Here is a 24,333-nt window from a genome sequence, read left to right on the forward strand (position 1 = left end):
ACAAAGATCTGTGACACACTATCTAACTAAGCCCATAGAAGACCCTGACATAGATGTGATTGCATATTAGTCAGTCACTTAAGTCCTCAATCTGGCAGACTTAGCCAAAGTGGCACAGAGGTATCTATCTTCCCCACCAACCAGAGTTCCCAGTGAAAGTGTCTTTTCAATTACAGGAGACATTGTGAACCCTCATCACTCCAGGTTGGCACCACAGTTAATGGAAATGCTGGAATTTCTAAAATGTAATCTCCCTTTGCTTGGGTTTCCAGAATTCTCATGTGAGTGGCAAGATGATTAAGAACACCTTGAAGGCTTTGTTGGCACTGTGCCTGCCAACAGCACCTGCCATGACCCTCATATACTACACCAGGGCTCTTATTGTTTTTACCTTTCTTCTTGCCTGCCATACCTCTAATACCGCAAAAAAATACTCTAATACCGCAAAAAAAAAAAAATATATATATATATATATATATATCATCAGGGCTCGAAGTGCTGCCCTTTTAAAGTGCATAGGTTTTAATTATCCGTCATTCTGAATTTGTGTAACACGCATTCAAAAACCTATATGCAATATAATCTTCCCTTTGTGCAAAACTCAAAAAAGCACTTATCTATAAAGTTGCTTCTAAAAGTGTTACGGATGCTGTTTAAAAAGGTTCCACTGCCTTATACTTGAAATGCCCGACATTGCAAGGTTTCGGAAGATCTAATTTCTTCCTTCTTCAGGGGAAAACAAACTACATATGAAATCAGCAGAGCCCCAAAATAGTAATTTGGGGAACATATAAAGTTCGGTACCAACTATGCTTAAAGTTTCACAGGAGCGTGTTGGATGACTCTTAAAGAGAGACAGCTTTCCACCCGACAGTAGATTCATTGGGAGATTTAAAGAGACTCCAACACAATTTTTTTTTCATTTTCCTGGTTACATTGGAAGTCCTGTCTTCTAAGTGCCTAACAGCTACCTCAACATAGTAATCCATAAGAAGGAAAAACACTGCATCTATAGACAATTCTTTAGCAAGGCAAAAAAAAAAAAAATTCCTTCCCAGCCCCAAATACAGAACATAGGTGTTAGGAAGCACTAGGAGAGCAATTCCACTTTCCAGGGGTTTGCGTGTTCTTGGACCATGGCTCGACCCCAGAGGAACTCCAAAGAGGTGCCGAGGCAGGCAAGGCATGCCCAAGCATGGGCTGGACAGGAGCAAGGCTGGACTGAAGACAGATGATGACCAAAGGTACTGACCCTCCACCGGACCTGCACGCTTCGGGAAGACCAACAACACAATGGTGGTCTTATGAACAGTCCTCCGACCATTCCAAGCCCTTTTGGACCTGCCACTGGGTAACGGCAATAAGCCGTAGGCCGGATGGAGGCCAGGGCAGCGAAGACCGGAACATGGAAGTTCAGATGAAGACTCAGGAACAAGGTACTTGGATGAAGTTTCAAGGTAATCAGAAGAGTCAAGCAAGGTTCAAGGTATTCAGAAGACTCAAGCAAGGTTCGGGGTATTCAGAAGACTCAAAGTACTGGACTGAGTCTGCAACGTAGCGCACCCTACACAGCCCATCCGCGGGACTGGTCGCGGACCATGCTGGACTCGAGGCAGCCTCTAGACGAGATGTGATGAAAGGAACATGTCTCAGAAACTGTAGAGGCCTCCACTGGGGCGCGCCCTACACAGCCGCCAGTGGCTGGTTGCGGACCAAGCTGGAACAGACTGGCAGAGTCTTTGGCAAGGATGGAGCAAGCACAAGGAACTCCTTAGTCCAGGGACAAGGACTCAAGCGGAAGTCTCCCGGAGGCTTGTGCTGCAGAAATGAGGGAGGCAATGTACCACGAGGCACCCTACTCAGCCCGCCCGTGGGGCTGGTCGTGGACCACGACATGGCACGCCAGGAAAGGTAGCAACAAGGAACCACAACTGGACTGGATCACAGATATCAGGAACGGAGGACAGACGTCAGGACTGGATCATGGACATCAGGAACTGGAAGACAGACATCAAGACTGATGGTGGACATCGGGAGTGGATCAAGGACATCAGGACAAGACAGAGCAGGTTATATGATCTGACAAATCTCACTGAAGGGGTCACATTGCCAGGTCCTGTGAATCGAACAATAGCAATTGCAAGAAGTATCAGCATAAACAAAGACCAGAAACACCAACATGTACCGTGCTAATAAAAGATATTGTCATCTTTGAAAAACAGACCAATCAATGGCTTGATTTAAATTAAGAGGATGCACAGTATTTATTTTATGAATCCGTCTTTGCTCATGTTGGAGAAGAAATCATGAGAAATCACCCCCACTTGAAGATGGGATACAGTGTTAAATAATAAAACATGCAAATCAGTGATAGCATGTTGCGCCATTGTCCAGTGCTCAACTAATGAGGCATTTTCACATTCCAAATGTAGACATGAACGATCCTCGAAAATACCAATTTTAACTATACATGAAGTTTTGCTCACTTAGAGCAGAGGGCAAGGGCAAAGAATTACATAGACAGCCTTCTTTGAAGAACAATCTGGTGTAAAACATAAAGGAAAAGAAAATGAGAGGCTGGATGTACAAAATAGGAAACCGATATGGATAGGATACAAGCCTTACAATGGTTGCAAGGAGCATATCCAGGATATCAAATAGGTTGCACCCACAATGAAATACAAAACACAGGTCTTTCTGAATCACAGGTAAAGACTTAGACACAGCTAGTACCAATGGATGATAGCACAGAAAGTAGAATATGGATAAACACAAGTGATAGCATTCTGCTCCAAAGAACAGTTCCTATAGAATAAAAGATCACTGGTGACATCTAGAGCACGTTTAAAAGCCTTTTTAATGGTGGCATAGACTGAGGTTGTGGATGGAGCTCTCTTTGCTTGTTTGTTTGTTTTTTTAACTGTTTACTCGAGTAATGCCCCCAAAGCGTAAGGAAAAGGTGAGGGTTTACCCTTCCCTAGCATTGCCTTCACCAATACAGCAAGAAATTATTCGCTACATGTCCTCCCCTGCACTAAAACCCCCAGGAACCAAGGATCCTGATGAATCAAGCCGCTTGGGAGGACAGCCCAATTCCACAGAGGAGGCTTCAATGAGTCCAAATCTTGGACTTCCACCGGCGCAGAGAGTGATGAGTGCCCGGAAAGTGCTACCGCAGAGGCTATTACTTCCAGTCCAGAGACGCCAATTCAAGCAGTCGGCGTGGAAGAACTAGTAGCAGCAGAGACAACTGATCAGAGACCAGTGGAGGAGCAGAGAGGTCTGGCCCTGATGAATTCCGCGAGCTGGGGAGAAGAACAGGCTGTCGGCGGTGAGTCCCCGGCTACTTTAACTCAACCTGCCGTGGTTACTCTAGAACTGCTGTGGGACCTAATGGCAGTATTGGCAATCAATATTAAAGGCCTGGAGAAAAAGATAGACTGTATTAGTAGCAGAAATCAACAAGATATTCTACCTATACAAAAATCTATAAAAAATTCTTAGGAGAGAATTAAAACCCTTGAAGAGACAGAGAAAAGAAATTTGGAATTTCATGTGGCCGTGATAAAAGACAGAGAATTGTCTAGGTGTATTGAGTCCTTTGAGAACAACTCTAAACGTTTAAATTTATGTTTCCATTGGTACTTCCCTAGAGCTGCTGGGGAAGTACCAATGGAAACTCTTCAAAGATTTCTAAAGGAAATATTGGGATTTGCTGAAGTTGATTTACACAATATTAATTTCTGTTATTTCTTACCTAAGAGAAATTTAAACCTAAATACATCTGAATTACCTTTTCAAGGAGATCTTACAAATTTCCTAGAAAACTCTGACATTCAAGTAATTGATTGGGGCACTTTACTGGTTACTTTTGTAAATTTTCTGGACCAAAATAAGGTCATGAAAAAATATTTCTCTAAGAACCCTATTACTTTCCATGATAAACCAATTACGATTTTTCCAGATCTTGCTTTAATCACGCAATCTAGGAGAAAAGGGTTTTTAGCCCTTCGACAGGATATGATTTCTTTGGGTTTCCCGTTTGTATTGCAATTTCCTTGTAAATGCTTAATTAAAAAACAACAGGATATCTTTATTTTCTTTGTGCCTGAACATCTGAAAAATTTTGTAGATCAAAGAAAACTCATCACTTGGTCCCCAGCTTCTAGTTAAATAAAAATAGTGCAGTTAGTGCTATGTTAAGCCTTTTTCTGTTTTTGAAATTACTTTGTAATCTCCCCTTAGTTTTCATGCCTCATGTTTTTTCCTTTTTTGTAATTATCTAATTACCATTGAGAATATAAAGTAAATGCAGTAATGATAATGAATGTTATGGAATTAATATATTACTTGTAAGAATTAATTGTGAAATATCAGGACTGTTTATCTTATGTTATTTTTGCTTGTTTGTAATAAATGAAAATCAATAAACAAATAATTTTTTTTAAAAGCCTTTTTAATAACATGGTACTGACATCCGCATTGTTGAAAATTATAGGAGATCTGTCAGGCCTGAGCCAAAAATTCAGAAGGAGAGGAAGAAAGCCACCTCAAGTAGAAAAATTTACTGACCAGGATATTATACTGTAAAAAACGTGAATGACAACTATTATATCACTATAGAGTATTTTTATCTGTCGGTTTTTTAAAAATTGAGGTACAGAGTTGCCATGATGAATCAAAATCAAAATATCAAAAAATGATATCTGAGAGGAGTGAATCTAGGAAGAAAACTGTAGGTTCAGATTACAGGAATTTAACCAGTCCAAAAACATATGAAATTGAATATCAATTCCTTGCCAGATTAAAAAGAAATTGTCAACATAAATATTATAAAAGGCCAAAAGCTTGAATTGTAAAGTAAATGAACTTCAAAAGCAGATACATATAAGCAAGTTATGTTGGGGGCCACCATAGCTGTGTACAAACATCTATACATAGAAAAGCAATAGACAACTGCAACTACCTTCACAACTCGTCTCTACGCTTCACAGACAAAAATGTTCACTCTATGCAATCAAACCAATGAATATACTCTAACCAAAAAGACCAGAACAAACACTTTGTGATGTGGAAATTAATGTTCAATAGTTCAGTATTTGTAATATTTAGTTAAAGCCAGGGACAGTAACTTTCATAGCGGCACATGGGCGCACAAGTTATAAAATAGCCCGACCGGACGCACATGTGCACGCAATTTTAAGTGGATGCGCACCTGTGCACACAAATGCCCTTCCTACCATGTAAGTGGGGGGATTTTAAAAGATGCGCGCGCTGACACCATAGCCAGTTTTCCCAGTTCATTCCCACTTTGCTCAGTTAAGGGATAGGACTTCCAAACCTCCCTAGTTTAATTTCCTTCCTTCCCCTTTAAAACCCCGCTGATCTATCTAGATTTTTTTGTTTCATAAGTTTCACGTCATCTATAGCAGAAGTAAAGTTCTGCAGCAGGGGATCCCGGCGCGCACCAGTGTGCATAAGCATCTACGCACAATTTTCAGCTTCAAATCCAGGAAGCCTATGCCCCGCCCAGACCATGCCCAGACCCTTTTGTTTTTTTTTTAACTTTTCATTTGTGCACGCAGCGGCAGGCACACGCGTCTCTGGGGGGCATTTAAAAATTCCTCAGCGCGCACCAGCCCAACATATTCACACATCCCCTAATTTCGGCGCACATCAAGCTTTTAAAATTCACTTTTTTGATAATAAAGTTGTTAGTAAAGGTCATGGGGCACCAGAGAGCATTCTGGGAAATAATAAATAAGTTCACTGTTGCTGTTCAGACTGTGGTCAAGTCTCTCTGAGATGGGGCTTAGTTAAACTTAAATTACCAGCACTTAACCACCTAAAACATGACATGGTGTCAGAAGTTTGAGCCTCAGGTGAATCTGACAGCCTCAGAGTCAGTTTCTAGCCTGCAGTGTGCCCCTCAGTATCTCAAGATGGCAAAACCTGATCCTCCTATAGGCATCCTGGCCTGACTGGTGCCAGAGGTTTTCCTAGTGTAGAATGTCAACCAAGCTGCACATGGAGGATGAGGTAACACAGGAATGCACAATCATTTACAGTACACTATGGGGTCCAAAGCTGAGCACATCTTCAAGTCATTCTTGTCTATTTTTCTATTTCTATTTATACTTATATATTGCCTCTTTTCCCAAATGCTAAGTCAGAGCAGGTTAATTCTCTCTCAGCAGTACAATACATCAATGCAACATAATGTGGAAGTAGCTGAATATAAGAACTGCTAAATAAATGTAATAATAGTAAGAAAAGTCCCTAATACAGACCTATCCTGTCTCTGTTCTCACTAGAGGAACAATAGCTGTATGACGTAGCAGATATTCTGCTTTTTTCCAAAGTTGGTCTCAAGGTGGATTACAATAAACTTGAATAATACTACTTCTCTATTAAATAAATAATTTCCACATCAAACAAAATAGAGCATATTGGGATGGCCATCGTCAATCCTCAAGAGCCATAAACAGGTCTGATTTTCAGGATAACCACAATGAATAGACATGCGAAAGATTTGCATGCACTGCCTCCACTGTATGCAAATATGTCTCATGCCTATACATTGTGGATATCTTGAAAACCAACCTTGTTTGTGGCTCTTGAGAATCAGATTTGGCCACCCTTATAATAAAAATTCAATAGAAAAAAAAAATATATATATATATATATTTTTTCCCCTACTTTCTCAATAATTCAATTACAAAACATCTTCTCCAATATCCTACTCTCACACCCCTTCACAAACCAAAACACTAACATCTATAGTACCACAGCAGGGAATAACAATATCCCACAGATTAAACTCCTATCAGAATCAGTGGGTTCCAAGTGGCTCATGAAGGGACAACGCCCTATGGATTACTCTTTCAGAGGTGACCTGCCACCCCTGTCCAGCAGTGATATCACTCAAGACTGCTGGCTCAGGTCTGGGTCTCCATAGCTCCAGTGGTGGGTGGAAATGGCTAACATGGCTCTCGCTGCCAAACCCCCTCTTTGGGTCTCCCTGGGCCTGACTGTAGGTCTCCTCTCTGCTCTCTGGCCAGCATTAGTCATATCATCAGCGCTGATGACATCACTCAGGGGGCAGGGCTCAGGTCCAGGGCCCAGTGGTTTCAGCGATCAATTGAAATAGCTGCACAGGGGTAAGCAGCTCTCACTGCCAAACCCCCTCATTGGATTTTTCTTGGCCTGGCTGTAGTTCTTCTCTTTACTCCTTAGTTGGCATTGGTCTTATGGCTGGCCCTGATGACATCACTTAGCAGGCAGGACTCAAGTCCAAGTCTCTGCAGCTCCAGTTGTGGATGAACATGGCTGTGCAAGGGACAGTGATTGTCACTGTCAGCCCTCCTCATCGTGTCTCTCTGACAACATTGCGCAAGGTAGCTGGAGAGACTGGAACAGGTATGAGAAGGTCCTGGAGAAATATGAAGAGAAATTCATCCCCTGGCACAAAGTCATTCATGAGAGCAACATTCCACCATCTCAGTATGAGAGCGAAGCAAAGGAAATTTTCATTAGACAGCTGTATGAAGTGGCTGAGCACTATGACTTTGGAAACACTAAAGTTGTCCAGATCCAAGACATACTAGAATTCAGGACAAAGGTATGTCACCGAAGCTGAAAATGCCACAGAGATGCACTCTAAATTGGTGAAAGCACAGAACAAGCCTCCAAACACACAGAACATAGAGGTGTTACATGGCAAAAATAAGCCTCAGAACTGGAAGCAAGGTCAAATTGAGAAAATGTGAACAGTATGGTGGAGATCACCTGCATACGATGCATGCCCAGTCTTAGGCAGAAAATGTGTGCCAGAAAATAGTTCACGTTGCAGCAGTGTATCACCCCAAGCAAGTTCAAAAAGCAGCCACATGGGAAAGTGGGGAACCTTGGTTTCTAGATTTTGTAATGCACAAGAAATGGTCAACAGAATACAGACTATGAAAAAGTTGGCATCAGATCAGGAGCCAGCATGATACAAGGCTCTACAAATTGCAGGTATTCCAGTGAAATTTAAATTAGATTCTGTAACACACACCTACATAAGAAACTTCCCTTGAAGCCTGTTACATTGACTCTGATGAGCCTAGTGTGTGTGTGTTAACCACAGGAGGTCAGTTCATAGCACGCACTCACCTCAACCACCTTATGAACCCAAGGAATATTCTTTTCAATTAATGGTTGTGACTTCCATAGGTGAAAATCTCGTGAGTAAAAGAATAAGGATGGCAATGTGACTTATTCATAGACAGGTATATTTTAAAAGGAAAGCACATGTGCCAATAAATGTGCATGTTGCTCACACGAGCAAAAATATGCTTAATTTTATATCGTTCATGCAGGTACACACGTATCATTTAAAATATCCCTACTATATGTATATGTGATCATGGGAGGCGGGGGAGAGAGAGAGTTCTTTAAAATCATGAGAAGTCTAGAATGGGTAAATGTGAATTGGTTATTTACTCTTTCGGATAATAGAAGAACTAGGGGGCACTCCATGAAGTTAGCAAGTAGCACATTTAAAACTAATCGGAGAAAATTCTTTTTCACTCAATGCACAATTAAGCCCTGGAATTTGTTGCCAGAGGATGTGGTCAGTGCAGTTAGTGTAGCTGGGTTTAAAAAAGGTTCGGATAAGTTCTTGGAGAAGAAATCCATTATGTTATTAATCAATTTGACTTAAGAAATAACCACTACCGTGTTTCCCCGAAAATAAGACATCCCCCAAAAATAAGACCTAGTAGGGATTTAGCCGAATTCTTAAATATAAGACCTCCCCCGAAAGTAAGACATCCCTTGTAAACAGGGGCGGATTGACCTATCGGGGGATCGGGCTTCCCCCGGTGGGCCGGTCAATCCTGTGACGTCATTTTTTATTTATTTATTTATTTTTTTAAAATAAAGTTTGCAAAGTATTAGGGGCAGATGCGAGCAGTGGTATCCGGAGGGGAGCCGATGCGCCCGGGCGCAAGGAGGCTCATGCGGCCGCTGAGCCTCCTTGCCCGAAGAAAAAGATCGCGTTCAAACGCACTGATGCTCTTCCTCCTTCCTGCCTGTGCGGCCCGGAAGTAAACGTTGCCGGAGCCGCATGGGCAGGAAGCAGAAAGAGCATCAGCGCGTGAAGAAGAGGAGCCGCTGCGGGCTGCTGCAAATCCCAAGTCGCAGCGGCCCAAGAAGAGGAAGAGGCCCGGTAGCAGGGCCGAGGAAGAGGCCCGAGAAGTTCAGGGCCGCTGCAGAGCCGATCCTGCGGCGACCCGCGAAGAGGAGGCCCAGAGGTGAGAGAGAGGCTGAGGGTCTGTAGAGGGTGCGTGCGTGTATGAGATGAGTTGAGAGATTGTGTGTGAGAGTGAGGATCTGAATGTTTGCAGAGGCAGCATGTGAGAGCCTCTGTGTGTGTGAGAGAGACAGCATGTGACGGTGAGAGCCTATGCTTGAGCAAGACAGCATGTGGGAGTGAGAGAGAGCCTGTGTGTGTGAGCGTCAGACACCATGTGCCAGTGAGAGACTGTGTGTGTGTGAGAGAAATGCATGTGAGAATGAGAACCTGACTGTGTTTGAGGGAAGAAGACGGAGAGAAAAGAAATACGGAAGAAAAAAGGACAATATAAAAGGAATTGGCAAAAAAATAAGAAAGGGAAGGTGGAAAAAAAAAAAGCCTGTGACCAACCGATTAGAAAACTAACATCAGCCAGCAAAGGTAAAAAAAAATAAAAATTACTTTTTAGTGATTGGCACATGTGATCTTTGGGAATGTGCAAGAATAGCACTTTCTCTATGCGGATCTCACAATGTACGAGATGAGCATGTAGAAAGTGGAAGCCCACGGGGCCTGCACAGAGGAGGCAGCAGAATGGGCTTCAGTGTCAGTAGCAGCAATCGGCGCCTCCCCAATAGCCAAGTGGCAGCAGTGACAGTGGCAGCAAGATTACTGACATCTGGGGATGGTGGCAGTACCAGTCGGGGGACCCCTTCCAAGCAGTGTGCAGAGGTTCAAAAGCAGCAGAGTCAGCCCAAGCTGACTACCATGAATGCTGCACACTCCTACCTCTGTCTGACAGCACACTGGTGAGGCATGGCTGACGCAGGGGCAGCCAGCAGCTCAACGGTATTAGACATCCCCTGAAAATAAGGCCTAGTGCATCTTTGGTACCAAAAATTAATATAAGACACTGTCTTATTTTCGGGGAAACAGGGTACTATTACTGGCATCAGTAGCATGGGATCTTCTTAGTGTTTGGGTAATTGCCAGGTTCTTGTGGCCTGGATTGGACCCTGTTGGAAACAGGATGCTGGGCTTGATGGACCCTTGATCTGATCTAGTTTGGCAATTTCTTATGTTCTTATGAAAGACAGACTCTGTTAGAGAGACAATCTGACACTATATATCTCCCACTGTAAGAGGGGCACTTTCAACAAAAGGTGGGTTTTTTGGGGAGCAGTGTTAAAAGGATCTACAGACCCTTGCACCCTAGGCAGACCAATGTAACACCGTCCCCCCAAAAACCACCCTGAGTTGAAAGTGCCCCTCTTACAGTGGGAGATATAAAGAGTGACAGATTGTCTCTCAGAGTCTCTCTCCCCCCCCCCCCAGCGTTTATGATTCCTCTGGCCCAAAATCTGCAGACTTGTACCTTATCAGGAACAGTAATAAAGTTAGGCAGGTAATATGGCGCACGTAGACATGTTCAGCCTTGCAAAATTCAGGAGGTATGCACGTAAGTCTTACCTCCTGAATTTTGGTAAATTCTTACCAGTTTTGACACGTTACTCCCCATGCTTAAGCTGTATCCAAGTTTTTCTCCCCCCCTGTTCTATGTAAGACAACTTTGTCACTGTTTTTATGGTTGCAATGTAAACTGGAGTGATAATTAACTCTGTTATTTGAACTTCGGTATAGAAAAGTTATAAATAAATAAATAAATAAGTCTTGGCCCCACCCCGGAATACCCATGCCCTGCACTTCCCAGCTTCTTAAAATTTGTGTTGCTCACACGAGGCCCACATACGCATGTATGGAGCCATTTTTGCATGAGCAATGCATTTAAAAACTACCTGAGAGTCAGTAATTTTAAAACGAACACATAGGAGTCCAAACACAAGCATCTTGGCGCATGATTGAACATGCACTGGAATTTTAAATCATGCGCACTCTTGCATGCTTGTGTTTTAAAATACACAAACTGCACATAAGTATGCTCCTAATTTTAAGAGGTTAATCAAGCAAAGCTAGTGCGCAAAACTTCCATAGGACTTTGTGGGCTTTTATGCGCATATGTAAGTGAATTTTAAAACATGCTCACACAAGGCACATTCCAACTTTTCCAGTTTAGTCCACTATAGAAACATAGAAATGATAGCAGGAAAGGACCAAATGATTCATCCAGTTTTCCCAGCATGCTTATGATAGAAATCTGCTCCTCCGTGCAGTTTACCCTCATGCTTATCAGTTTCCCAGACTGTAAAAGTCAGGGCAATTGTTGGCTGCTGTCTGAATCTAATTCCCCTTTACCCCCTGCTGTTGAAACAGAGAGCAGTTTTGCAGTTGCATCAAAAGTATCAGGCTTATTGGTTAAGGGGTAGATTTTCAGAGCCCTGCTCGCCTAAATCCGCCCAAAACCGGGCGGATTTAGGCGAGCAGGGCCCTGCGCGCCGGGAAGCCTATTTTACATAGGCCTCCCGGCGCGCGCAGAGCCCCGGGACTCGCGTAAGTCCCGGGGTTCTCGGAGGGGGGCGTGTCGGGGGGCGGGCCCGGTCGTCGCGGCGTTGCGGGGGCGTGTCGGCAGCGTTTTGGGGGCGGGTACGGGGCGTGGCTACGGCCCGGGGGCGTGGCCGCGCCCTCCATACCCGCCCCCAGGTCGCGGCCCGGCGCGCAGCAGGCCCGCTGGCGCGCGGGGATTTACGTCTCCCTCCGGGAGGCGTAAATCCCCCGACAAAGGTAAGGGGGGGGTGTAGACAGGGCCGGGCGGGTGGGTTAGGTAGGGGAAGGGAGGGGAAGGTGAGGGGAGGGCAAAGGAAAGTTCCCTCCAAGGCCGCTCCGATTTCGGAGCGGCCTTGGAGGGAACGGGGGGAGGCAGCGCGGCTCGGCGCGCGCAGGCTATACAAAATCGATAGCCTTGCGCGCGCCGATCCAGGATTTTAGTGGATACGCGCGGCTCCGCGCGTATCCACTAAAATCCAGCGTACTTTTGCTTGAGTCTGATGCGCAAGCAAAAGTAGGCTGATCGCGCTTCTTTTAAAATCCGCCCCTAAGGGTAGTAACAGCCACATCAGCAAGTTACCCTCATGCTTATTTGTTCCACAGACCGTAAAGGTCAGGGCCCTCATTGGTTGCTGTGTGAATCCAATTCTCCTTTTCCCCCCGATGTTGAAGCAGAGAGCAATGTTGGAGCTGCATCAACAGTATGAAGGCTTATTGCTTAAGGGTAGTAACCACTACACCAGCAAGTTACCCCCCATGCACTCTTTTCTTCATTTCCATCCTCTAGCCTTTAGGGATCCAAAGTGTTTATCCCATGCCCCTTTGAAATCTTTCAGTTTTTGTCTTCACCACCTCTTCCGGAAGAGGATTCCAGGCATCTACCACCATCTCCATGAAAAAATAAATCCTGACGCTGGTTCTCAGTCATATTCCCTGGAGTTTCATTTCGTGACCCCTGGTTCTACTGATTTCTTTCCAACCCGAAAGGTTTAACGATTGGTGCATCATTAAAACCTTTCAGGTTTCTAAAAGTCAGTTTGTCCAGTTAATATCAAGATCTTTCAGACCCCTCTGATTCTTCATCCTGTACACCGTCCAACTGACCTGGACCACTCATCCTGTCCTAGAAGCTGTAAAACTCAAGCTCTACAGACTTGCTCCTCATCAGGAGTAGAAGTAAAGTTACACAGATATCTAGCCTAAGCACACTGCAGGTTTTGTTTTAAAATATGGAGTGACATGCGTTACAAGTGTTGGCCCCACTCTGGAATATCCATGCCCCCTTCCACCCCAACACCCTTATTTCTCATATGCGCATGGGGTACATATGCGTGTAATTTGAAGCTTTTAAAAATGTGTGTTGATGCATGAAGCCCCACATATACGTGTATGTAGGCATGTTTGCATGAGCAATGCTTTTAAAATCGACCTCTAAGTCATGGCCATAAGTATCTTTTGTGAGATGCTACTCTTAATGGAGGAGCCAGTCAAAATTATCTTAAAATAAAGAGCAGAACCTTACAGCATAACAGCCCCCTCTTGTATTCTGATATTGCCATTACTGACAAACAGGACAGTGCTGAAACATATGAATATGGCTGGCATGACTGAAAAGGTAACTGAACTGAGTGGTATGCACCTATGGTTCCAGTGACCAAATGAAATGGCAGTGTCTGCCTATGTGTGTGGATTAGGGGTGCCAACTGGCTCCAGATTTTCAGGACAGGTTGATCCAGTCCTGGTATTATCCCATTGCATACTGGGACTTATTCTGATTTCCCTATTGCATTCCCTAAGAAGAGCAAGACTACCTGCAAGCAGTGGAGTAAAACCACAACTGGATCAACCTGTCCTGAAAATCTAGATTTGGCAACCTAAGTGTGGATCTGATAAAACACAATACAAATGACAAAAGGGAAAAATTAATCCTTCACATTCTAGATGAGAATATCCAAGCTGGATGGAGGAGCTATATTCTCTAAATTTGATGTAGCCAGTGGATTTTGGCAGATCCCATTAGACGGGGGAGTGCCAAACTGGGAATGCTTCTTCTTCCAGCATAAGAAGGCTAAACGTCTTGAAAGACTCTATGGTGTAGTGGCCTAAATGGATGACATGTTAGTCTATGGGGTCAAACCCAAAGAACATGACAGTCAACTGGGAAAAGATACTAACAGCGTTAGGATTAAAAATAAACAAAGAAAAATGCTAGTTCAGACAGACAGTCTTAACTTGAATTCCTAGGACATCTCACCGGAAAGGAGACACTGACTCCAAACCCAAAAAGATTGGAAACAACTGCAAATATAGAAACTTCTCAAAATTCTAAGGAATTCAAATGTTTTCTGGAAATTGGGCCACAGCCTTACTGGTTCCTTTGATCAGCAGCTTGGTGTAACTGCATCCTCACTAACTCCTTTGAACACTGATAATTTGACAGGGTTACAGCCTCTCCAGCTTTTAACCAGTTTTTAATCCACAAAGGGCCGGATTTTAAAAGCCCTGCGCACGTAAATCCAGCCGGATTTACGGCGCAGGGCACTCGCGCACCGGCGCACCTATTTTGCATAGGCCGCTGGCACGCACATAGCCCCGGGACGCGCGTAAGTCCCGGGGCTTCATAAAAGGGGCAGGAGGGGGTGTGTCCGGGGGTCAGGGGGTCAGGGGGCGGTTCGGGGCGGGCCCTGCTTTCGGCAGGCGTAAATCTCCCAACAAAGGTAGGGGGGGGGTTAGATAGGGCCGGGGGGGTGGGTTAGGTAGGGGAAGGGAGGGGAAGGTGAGGGGAGGTGGAAGGAAAGTTCCCTCCGAGGCCGCTCCGATTTCAGAGCGGCCTCGGAGGGAACAGGCAGCACGCGCTGGGCTCGGCGCGCGCAGGTTGCACAAATGTGCACCCCCTTGCGTGCGCCGACCCCGGATTTTATAAGATACACACAGCTACGCGCGTATCTTATAAAATCCAGCGTACTTTTGTTCGCGCCTGGTGCACGAACAAAAGTACGCGCGCGCGTAAATTTATAAAATCTACCCCAAAGTGAATTGCCTCCTAACGCATGACTTTTTAATTTTCTTAGAAGCCTCTCATGGGGGACTGTCAAATGGCTTCTGAAAATCCAAATACACTACATCTATCAGCTCACCTTTATCCATGTTCATTAACCTTTTAAAAAAATATAGCAGATTTGTAAGGCAAGACTTCCCTTGGGTAAATCCATGCTGGCAGTGTCTGTCTATATGTTCTATGATTTTATTCTTTAGATAGTTTCCATGATTTTTCCTGGCACTGAAATCAGGCTCACTGGTCTATAGTTTCCTGGATCAGCCCTGGAGCCCTTTTAAATATTCGGGTGACATTGGCCTTTCAGTCTTCCGGTATAATGGCCAATTTTAATGATAGGTTACAAATTACTAATAATAGATCAGAAATTGTATTGTTTAGTTCTTTCAGAATCCTGGATTGCATACCATCTGGTCTGAAAGATTTGCTTTCTCTTATTGCTCACCATCTTTAATGACTATTCTGTCTTCTTACAGTGTTGCTCTCCATCAGGTGTAATCTACATTATAGAACCTTGGTTTATCACAAATCCTTCCCACCACAGCTGGTTTCCACACATACTCTGAATGGAATAAGCACAGCTATTTTCTTCTGTTAATTTTACTTCTGTTTCCTTTGGAACTTTACTAGACTATTACACACTTTCTCAGGTATCTCAGGTTTTAATGCTCAGGGGTTTTGAAAATGTCTCCTGGAATTTCTTGCTAGAGATAGAATGCACTCACCATATACTCTTGCCACTCCCCAAAAAAATAATTTCTTTGATAGGGGGCAGCAATAATATAAGTTGAGTGCATTTCTTCCCTGGAGAGTGCCCACCACACCACACCCTGGTATACATTTTTGTCTCTGCTCTTTCTCTCCCAACTATCCTCCTTTTTCTCTCTTCTTTCCCTTCTATCATTCTTCTCCTCCTCCTCACTCTGTCCCCTCATCCCTCTCATTTTATTCCTCTTTCCCTCTCTCACCCACCACTGCTGCTGTCTCCATTTTCCTCCTCACAGCCCTGATGCTAGCTCTCAAGCCCTAAGTGGTGCCCATGACATTGCCTCTTCTCTTCCAAGACCCTTGATTTCTGCCAAAAACACCACCACCTCCCAAATTCAGACTACGAACAAGATCACAATGCCCCTGGGCCCAATCTGAGCTCTCTGTCTTCCCACAAAAATCTACTCGTCAGATGAGTGAGCAAGTGGATTTTTGCAACTTTGCACATTATCAACCTGCTAATGAGTTTCACCATGTTCAACTTACAATATCAGGTTTGTTTTTTTTTATTTAGACCCTCGAGTTTGGAGATACGAAACTGATGTTTACACTGCAATCTAGAGATATACACCATAAGGAAAAAAAAAAAAACCACATAGTGAATGTACTACACTATTTGACATGAACAGGACAATACTCATGAGGTGGGTCTTTTCACCTAGTCATAGTCGGTCCTCTTAGCGCTTGTATGCCTGAGGTGTCTCCATCAATAATGAATGACCCTTGTCTCTTCTACTGCAGCCTTCTGGACCAGAAGCAGGGTAGCCTACTCCAGCCTCTGGACAAGAACTTGAAATCAGGGTCAATTTGAAAAGAAACAAGCGGGCAATTTTCAAATAGACTATGTTGTTTCAAACTATGCAGGTGCTTATAACAGGTAAGCTTTATGCAAGTTTTCAAAGAGAAACTACCTGTGGTTTTTCTCTTTGAAAATTAATAAGTGCAAAATATTTGTGCTAAAAATATCCATATGACTCTTATTTGTATAGGCATCTGAGCATGGGCAAAATACCACACAAGCATTTGAAAATCACATGCATGCTGTTTTCCTCTCCTAGGCATGCGCATAGGAAAACATCTTTTTCCAGTGGCTAAAAGTATATATGCTGTGGAAGTCGACACTTAATTTTAGTCCCTCAGAGGAGGACAATTTTAAGTCAACCCATTTTATGCAAGTAAATTGCTATTTACCTACGTAAATGGCCTTCAAAATGTATCTCTCCAAAAGAAATACTCATTGGTAGAATGAGTCGAGCAAGTGTAAAGTAGACTACACTTCTAGATAAAAGACTCTCTCTCTCGCAGCACACACTGACAATGCATGCTAACCTTGTCCTTCTTACACAGACCTACCAAAGTTGAAAGAAGAACCAGTCCCAGAGGACCACATGCAGGAAGGTCATTGGGTGATGGGGGGAGGGAGGGGGTTGCTGTGCTACTGGCTGCCATGCACTATCAGTAAGGCAATGACCAGGAGTATGCAATGACTGTGTTTTCATGTTGTTACTACCACTACTCAGGTGGTATCTCAGAACTATTTAAAGGGACCGCATTTCTTTTTCCTTAGTACAATTGCCACAATTCTTCTAGCTCTGTAAAAAAGACTAATGTGTTCTAGTTGTTAAAATTCTAGCTGGTATGAAGAGTAGTTATTTATTAAGGGTTGATTTTAAGACACGGACACAGCTATTTTATAGCATGTGCGCGTTGGCATGTGCATGTTATAAAATACAATTCCTGCACGCACATGCGCGCTGAATTTTAATGTCCGCGCGCACATGTTCGAGCGAGTGGCCTCCTCTGCAAGCGGGGGGGGGGGGAGATTTTTTTCAATTACGCATTACGATGCAATTGAGCTTTTTCCCATTTCCCTCCAATTAAGGAGCGGACTGGGAAGGAACTTCCCTAATCCCTACCTAACCTTCCTCTTTTTCCTCTCTCCACTCCGACCCCTAAATCTACCCTAGCTAACCCTTTTTTTTTTGTTTTCTTTATTTACCTGCTCTAATGAGTTGCTGGCGTGTGCTTCCCCGGGACAGTGTCTAATGGTGCTGTCCCAGCCCGCCCCCCCCTCCCTGCCCTTCTCCACCCAGACCCCACCCTCCGGCCCACCCCTTTCTTCTGGCCTGGCACTTCTGCACATAATGGGGAATTATGCACGTGGCCAGGCCCTTTCGAAAATGCACGTGGTACGCACATGGCCCAGTCACATATGCAACCTCCGAATTTTACATGCGCAGGGCTTTTAAAATTCGGGCTTAAGTGAATTTTTTTTTATTTTTATTTGTAGTGTATGGTATGTCTAAATGATTATGTATGTTTTTCTATTGTAAATCGTCTAGAGTTTTATACATTTGGCGATCCATAAATTTTAATAAACTGCAAACTGAAGGCATGAGTGAAAGTACTCATTCATGTGTCCACAGGTGTGTCCATTGTTCAGCACACGGCATGATTAATGACATGAATGAAATCAGAAACCGCTATATAAATCAGGGAAATCTAGGTAGTGCCTCTTACCATACAAATCTCTTTCCCAGTATGGTTAACAAAAATGGAGTACTATGTCCCAAGGTCCTGGAAGGAGTGACATCTATGAAATCTGTCTCCTGTATTACTGCATGACTGCTGGGGCCTCCCATTTTTTGAGTGGTTAAATATGACAGACAAGTAGCAGTAAGGAGTTACATTTAGCTACTCAGAGCTGACAGATTAAAAAAAAAAAAAATCAAAGAAGAGTGTGGTCAAATATATTTATATTGTAGGTCCCATAGGTACAGTTTTACAGTATCATCTCCTGAAAATGGCCTTTCATTTTTCAGGTTCTCTGCAGTTAGTCAAGTTCTCTCAATAGTGTGCACATTAACAAGTTAACACTTGATCAAGGAAAATGTTAACTTTCAGATCATAAGCAGGCACTTGCTAAATAATATGTGGGAAGGGCATACCATGCTATTTACTTTGCTCATGTTTAAGCCTTATTTACATATTGCAATCCAAGTTTCAAAATATTTAACTTGTCCCTCCCAACGCAGCCTTCGGGCGAAACACGGGGTCCGTGTCGGGGGACCCTAAAGAGAACCACTATGCTTGACACTTGAGCAATGGAGTTGCCGATTTAAATAAAAGAAAAATTTGTTTTTCTATGCACAATCTCTAACTTTGGATCTTTCAATTCTTCTGCATCTCCTTTGGTGACTCATTTCAATATGCAGACATGCTAATTTTAGCAGGCTTATGCCAATATCTTTCTAGACCAATTTAACGTGCAAGTTAAGGCATTATTGCATAGAACACTATTTTTAGCATGCACATGAAAGTTTACAGCATAGGCTTCAATGAGGGCAGTGCATGCTCTAATAAAGGTGATAAAGTACTTCTTGATTTCAAGCAGATACTATGAGTCATATGTTTGTAACTAGGATAAGTTATTTTTATTCACCAAAGTGGACAAATTACTTTGTAACAGAATTGTTTCTAAGTCACAAACATGGGTGCATTAACTCACCTGTGAATATAATTGAAGGAAATCTCTAACAGTATATTTGAGCATCATAAACGTCCAGAAATCAATAGGGATGTGCATTCGAGAGAAACAAAATAGGAAATGACAATGATATTTCCTATTTCATTTCAGGTCATTTTCAAAATAAAACAATTTAAATTCTGCTGAAATTCCATTGGAATCTCGTTTCATTTTGAAAATTGAAAAAAAATTTAATCTGTTGGGCCTAAGTCTAGGCCAAAGGCCAAGGCCTCACCTAGGGAATAGGCCAAGACCCAAAGCAGGGGGTATATGCCCAAGCACGATGCTGGCACCTAGGCGTGAGTCCAGAGCCTTTCCTAAGTACATGCCACGACCCAACGCAGGGGCCACGTCCTACACCTGAGCGCAATGCTGGGCTCTCGGCGGGCTCAATAAGGGGTACTTGGCGGAGATGCAAGCAAAGGTCCAGGCTCAAAAAATGTCCCTACGCCAATTTCCAATCTCCATCAGGGATCAGACGCCGCAAACAGGCCAAGGCCTGACACGGGGTCTGGTTCAGAGGCCAGTTGCTGATGCCTGGGCCTCAACCTAGACCCAGGCATGAGGTTAAGGTCTGGCCCAGAGGCCGGATCCCAACACCTGGGCCTCAGCCTAGTTTAAGTCCCAGGCCCAAATCCATTGTGACCTGGCCTTCAGACTGGGCCCAGGACCTGACCTTAGCCAAGGCCTAGGGCATAAGGACCCGGCCTCCAAGCTAGGCCATGTGTCAGGCCTGTGCCAAGTTCCAGGTGTCAGGACCCAGCCTCTTGGCTGGGCCTTGTTGTCAGGCCTAGGCCAAGGCCTCATCATCCAGCATAGGCTCCAGCCTCCAGCATAGATTAAAGCATTGGGACAAGGTTTCCAAGCCTGGACCTTATGTAGAGCCTACGCTGAGGTTATGGAGACCTATCATTGCCTAGGCCTACACACAAGGCCAAAAGCTTCGGCCTGTGCCTAGGCCTTGTCTGAGGATCCCCACCCCCAAATTTGGTAAGTGGAGGCCAAGGAGGATCCAAGCCCCATCATTTTTCCTGTTGGGAGGGTTGGGTGGTGGGGATGGGAGACCTCAGAAGTCCCATTTCTTTTTTCGTTTCATTTTGGAGGGGGGGTTATGTTTATTTCATTTTTTTTTTTAACTAAAGAAACAAAATAAACATTAAATGAAATGAAATTCATAGAAAAAAGAAACCCCAAAAACAAAACTAAATTTTTACCTCTGTGGACCTCTAAAAGGCAATATAAAGATAATAATTTTACAAGCTGATATTTTTACATTTGTGTATACAAACCTCAAAGAGCACTTCATCACAGAAATAATTCCAGAGGATTGCATCACCAACAGAAATCAGTCTGAACCTACACGCCAATCAACATTTAGTTACAAGGCACCCTTTCTATGGAATGCCTTACTGTTGGATATTTGGTCTGACATAAATTACCTTACATTTAGGAAATAAGTCCTGGTTATTTTCTCAGGTTTATAGCTGATAATCAATCACAGTACTTTTGGGATCACCTGTAAGTTGATTAAATAAGGAGGTATGTGAAGATCCTGTCATACTGGAATAAAGTTCTGTCTTTTTATTAGATATTTTTACATTTAGATCAATGATATGTATTTGCATGGGGGTATGAGTGTTTTGGAGGTTCTGTATATGGAGAAAATTTGTTGTTGTTCTTGCTGCTGCTGTTTATTGTTGATGTACTTATTTATTGAATTATGAAACTGTGTATGTTTTTTTAGAACTGTAAATCACTAAGATTTTTCTTTAAAGCCAGTATATCAAGTATAATAAACAAAACAAATATTAGGGATGGTAGCCAAAAAAAACTTTCATGCCATTTTTAATATCATTTTGGGGGTGGGCCATTTCAGGTCTACCCAGGATCTTTTTTTTTTTTTTTTCATTTTGTTTAAAAAAAAAAAAAAAATAGAACCCCCCTCCAACCCCGTTTATTAAAATATTCAGTGACCACCTTTGCCCAACCTAGCTCACCCTTCTGAATCCCCCCAGGATTCACCAAACTTTCCCTGGTGATCTAGCAGGGGCCTTGGAGCATCCTGGGAGCAACCTCCAGCTCCCAGCCTGGCTGCAGCCATTATTCAAAATGGTGCAGGCAGCCCTTTGTCCCTATCTTATGACAGGGGCTAATAGTGCCATTGGGCAGCCCCTGTCACATGATAGGGGTAAAAGGCTGGCCAACATCATTTTGAGGCTGCTTTTTTGGCCCTGCCACCAAAAAAATGATAGGAAATAAAACATAACATTTTGAGTTTTTTCTAACATTTTTTTTTTTCAAACCCACGAAATGAAATGAAATAGGAAATATCATTGGTATTTCCTATTTTGTTTCAAATGACTGCACACCCCTAACAAACATATGGGATGCAATTTTCAAACACACATCCTAAATTAGGTGGAAAATATGCACAAAGGTTATACCATTTTTCAAAGCAGATTTCAGCTCATAAGTCCATTTTGAAAATTTTCCTTCCAAATGTACCCGCACTTAGGGGTAGATTTTAAAAGAAGCGCGATCAGCCTACTTTTGCTTGCGCATCAGACTCAAGCAAAAGTACGCTGGATTTTAGTAGATACGCGCGGAGCCGCGCGTATCCACTAAAATCCTGGATCGGCGCGCGCAAGGCTATCGATTTTGTATAGCCTGCGCGCGCCGAGCCGCGCTGCCTCCCCCCGTTCCCTCCAAGGCCGCTCCGAAATCGGAGCGGCCTCGGAGGGAACTTTCCTTTGCCCCCCCCTCACCTTACCCTCCCTTCCCCTACCTAACCCCCCCGCCCGGCCCTGTCTAAACCCCCCCCCTTACCTTTGTCGGGGGATTTACGCCTCCCAGAGGGAGGCGTAAATCCCCGCGCGCCAGCGGGCCTCCTGCGCGCCGGGCCGCGACCTGGGGGCGGGTACGGAGGGCGCGGCCACGCCCCCGGGCCGTAGCCACGCCCCCGTACCCGCCCCCAAAACGCTGCCGACACGCCCCCGAAACGCCGCGACGACCGAACCCGCCCCCGACACGCCCCCGACACGCCCCCCTCCGAGAACCCCGGGACTTACGCAAGTCCCGGGGCTCTGCGCGCGCCGGGAGGCCTATGTAAAATAGGCTTCCTGGCGCGCAGGGCCCTGCTCGCGTAAATCCGCCCGGTTTTGGGCGGATTTACGCGAGCAGGGCTCTGAAAATCCGCCCCATAATTAACACCTGCAGAAAGTTTTCAGGAAATTTTTTGCACATACTTTTGAAAACCCAGAAGTATGCGTGTGAGTCCAAATCCCTCCCCAACTCCATCCATCGCTCAGTCCAGGTAAACTTATGCATGAACAGGACATACGTGTATACATTTATTCGCACATTGGGTGGGCAATTCTGTAAAAGGATTTTCTCTGCAAGTTAAACACTGTTTTACTGAGGAAATGCCTTTGAAAGTTTCCCTCCCTATGTATTTAAAATATCTCTCTCTCCAACTGCTCTCCATCTTTCGCCGTTAAAGGAAACGAGACAATGGTGCAACATTATGGAAAATTTTCCATACAGGTTCCTATGGGGAAAATTGCCTTAGAATACTGTGGAGTCAATTTGTCTGTATGTCTATCACCTTTCTGATATGAATAAAAAAAACTGGAGTGTTCTATGGAATAGGGTTACCAACTGGATATATATATATATATAAAGATAGATATATCATAAGGGACAGGCCAAGTCAGCCCTGGATTTGTCCCCATTACTTTTATTAACTCGTCTATAAGCCAATAGATGCTAGCAATTTGCACTCACTTGAAACGACAGACAATGTCAATGTCATTTCAAGTCATTTTCCAAAAGAAGCAATAGAAAAAAACCCAAGATTTTGTGTTTTTCCTTCTATCATTTTTAGTGCACACCATTTGGAAATAGTGTGCCTTATTCAAAATACTATGCACTATTTAGAAACAGTGCACATTATTTGCAAAAAAACTGTGTGCACTATTTCCAAAACCCAAACAAGAAATCCAAAACATTGGGAAAAAATCAAAACGACGCAGAATTTTGCCCTCAAATGACACGAAATGACCATTTCTTTTTACTTGCACACCCCCTAATAGATGCAATGTTAGAAAACCAGAACTGGCTAGATTTTAAGACATGGGAACAGTTGGTACCAAACCTAGGAAGGATAATTTTCAACAGCCCGCGTACTGCTAAAGTATACAAATACATTTTACTCGCAGCCTTTAGCCCGAATTTTCAAACTTAATTTATGCGCATAAATGGGTGTGTGCAAAGCCCAGCAGGTGTAACTTTCTGCAGATAGACTTACTTACTTGCACGCATACATTTACACACACACTTTCAAAAATCAAAACCATATGTGTAAGTCCATTCCCTGCCAACTCCACTCCCAGGATGAGAATAAACATTGTGTGTGAAATAGTGATTTGCCTGTACTTTTACAAGCACAAACCCCGTACTAATTTTCCAATGGTGAATTACACACAGAAACTTGGGTTTCTGTAGCATAAATCCTTTGGAAGATCAGGCCTTGAAAGTCTGAAAACAGTTGATTTGTAGGAAGATAATATTTATCCGTTTCCAGCCCCCATCCACCTTTTCTTTACAAACGCAAGGGGAAGCTAGAATCAGCTGATGGACCAGAAATACTTTAAACGCTTTTCTACAATTTCTCTCTACATCTACTGACAACAAACAGAAACTGGAGGCCCTATTTTCAGTAGCCACCAAATGTAAGAAACTCTTTTAGAATAAGCACGGATCCAATTTTATCACGTCCCTCTCTGTGGCATTTTCATGTGAGAAGGGGAAAACGTTTCACAATTTTCCTGAAAGGGGGGGAGGGTAGCGGGGGGAATCGTCCGCCTCTCCACCGAGTCCCCTATAAATCATCAGGGCTGGGTCGGGCTGCGTCGGACACAGGATGCAGTGGCAGGTGGGATAGTCAGGTGGAAGGGAAAGCTCGGTCATCAGCGGCTTGGGAGAGGCAGTGCCCGACTCCTGTGCCTTTAACCTCATAGATTACTAGGTCTCTGCTGTTCAAGGATCGACAGCTAGAACAGAACATTAGAAGCTGCAGCCAGAAGGAGGGAGACTGCTCTACTCCAACTCCTGCTGTAGATAGAGGACCAATGCAAGGAGGGGGGGGGGGGGGTGGAAATGGTTTGAGAGAGAGAGAGAGAGACCAGTAGGAAAGTGCACTGACAGCGTTCAATTCAGCCAGTCTGCGCTTAAATTAAACAAAGTACAGAAAGGATACCAAACGAT

The 24,333-nt window shown here is 43.8% G+C and overlaps 1 protein-coding gene across 1 annotated transcript in view; it reads right to left on the minus strand.

The window, feature by feature from the left end:
• The window catches only part of ACVR1C (activin A receptor type 1C), a 225,552-nt gene that overhangs the window by 115,201 nt on the left and 86,018 nt on the right, over positions 1 to 24,333 (minus strand). The gene's annotated exons all lie outside the window — the stretch shown is intronic.

The sequence above is a fragment of the Rhinatrema bivittatum genome, chromosome 6, assembly GCF_901001135.1.
Source record: "Rhinatrema bivittatum chromosome 6, aRhiBiv1.1, whole genome shotgun sequence".
Classification (NCBI taxonomy): domain Eukaryota; kingdom Metazoa; phylum Chordata; class Amphibia; order Gymnophiona; family Rhinatrematidae; genus Rhinatrema; species Rhinatrema bivittatum.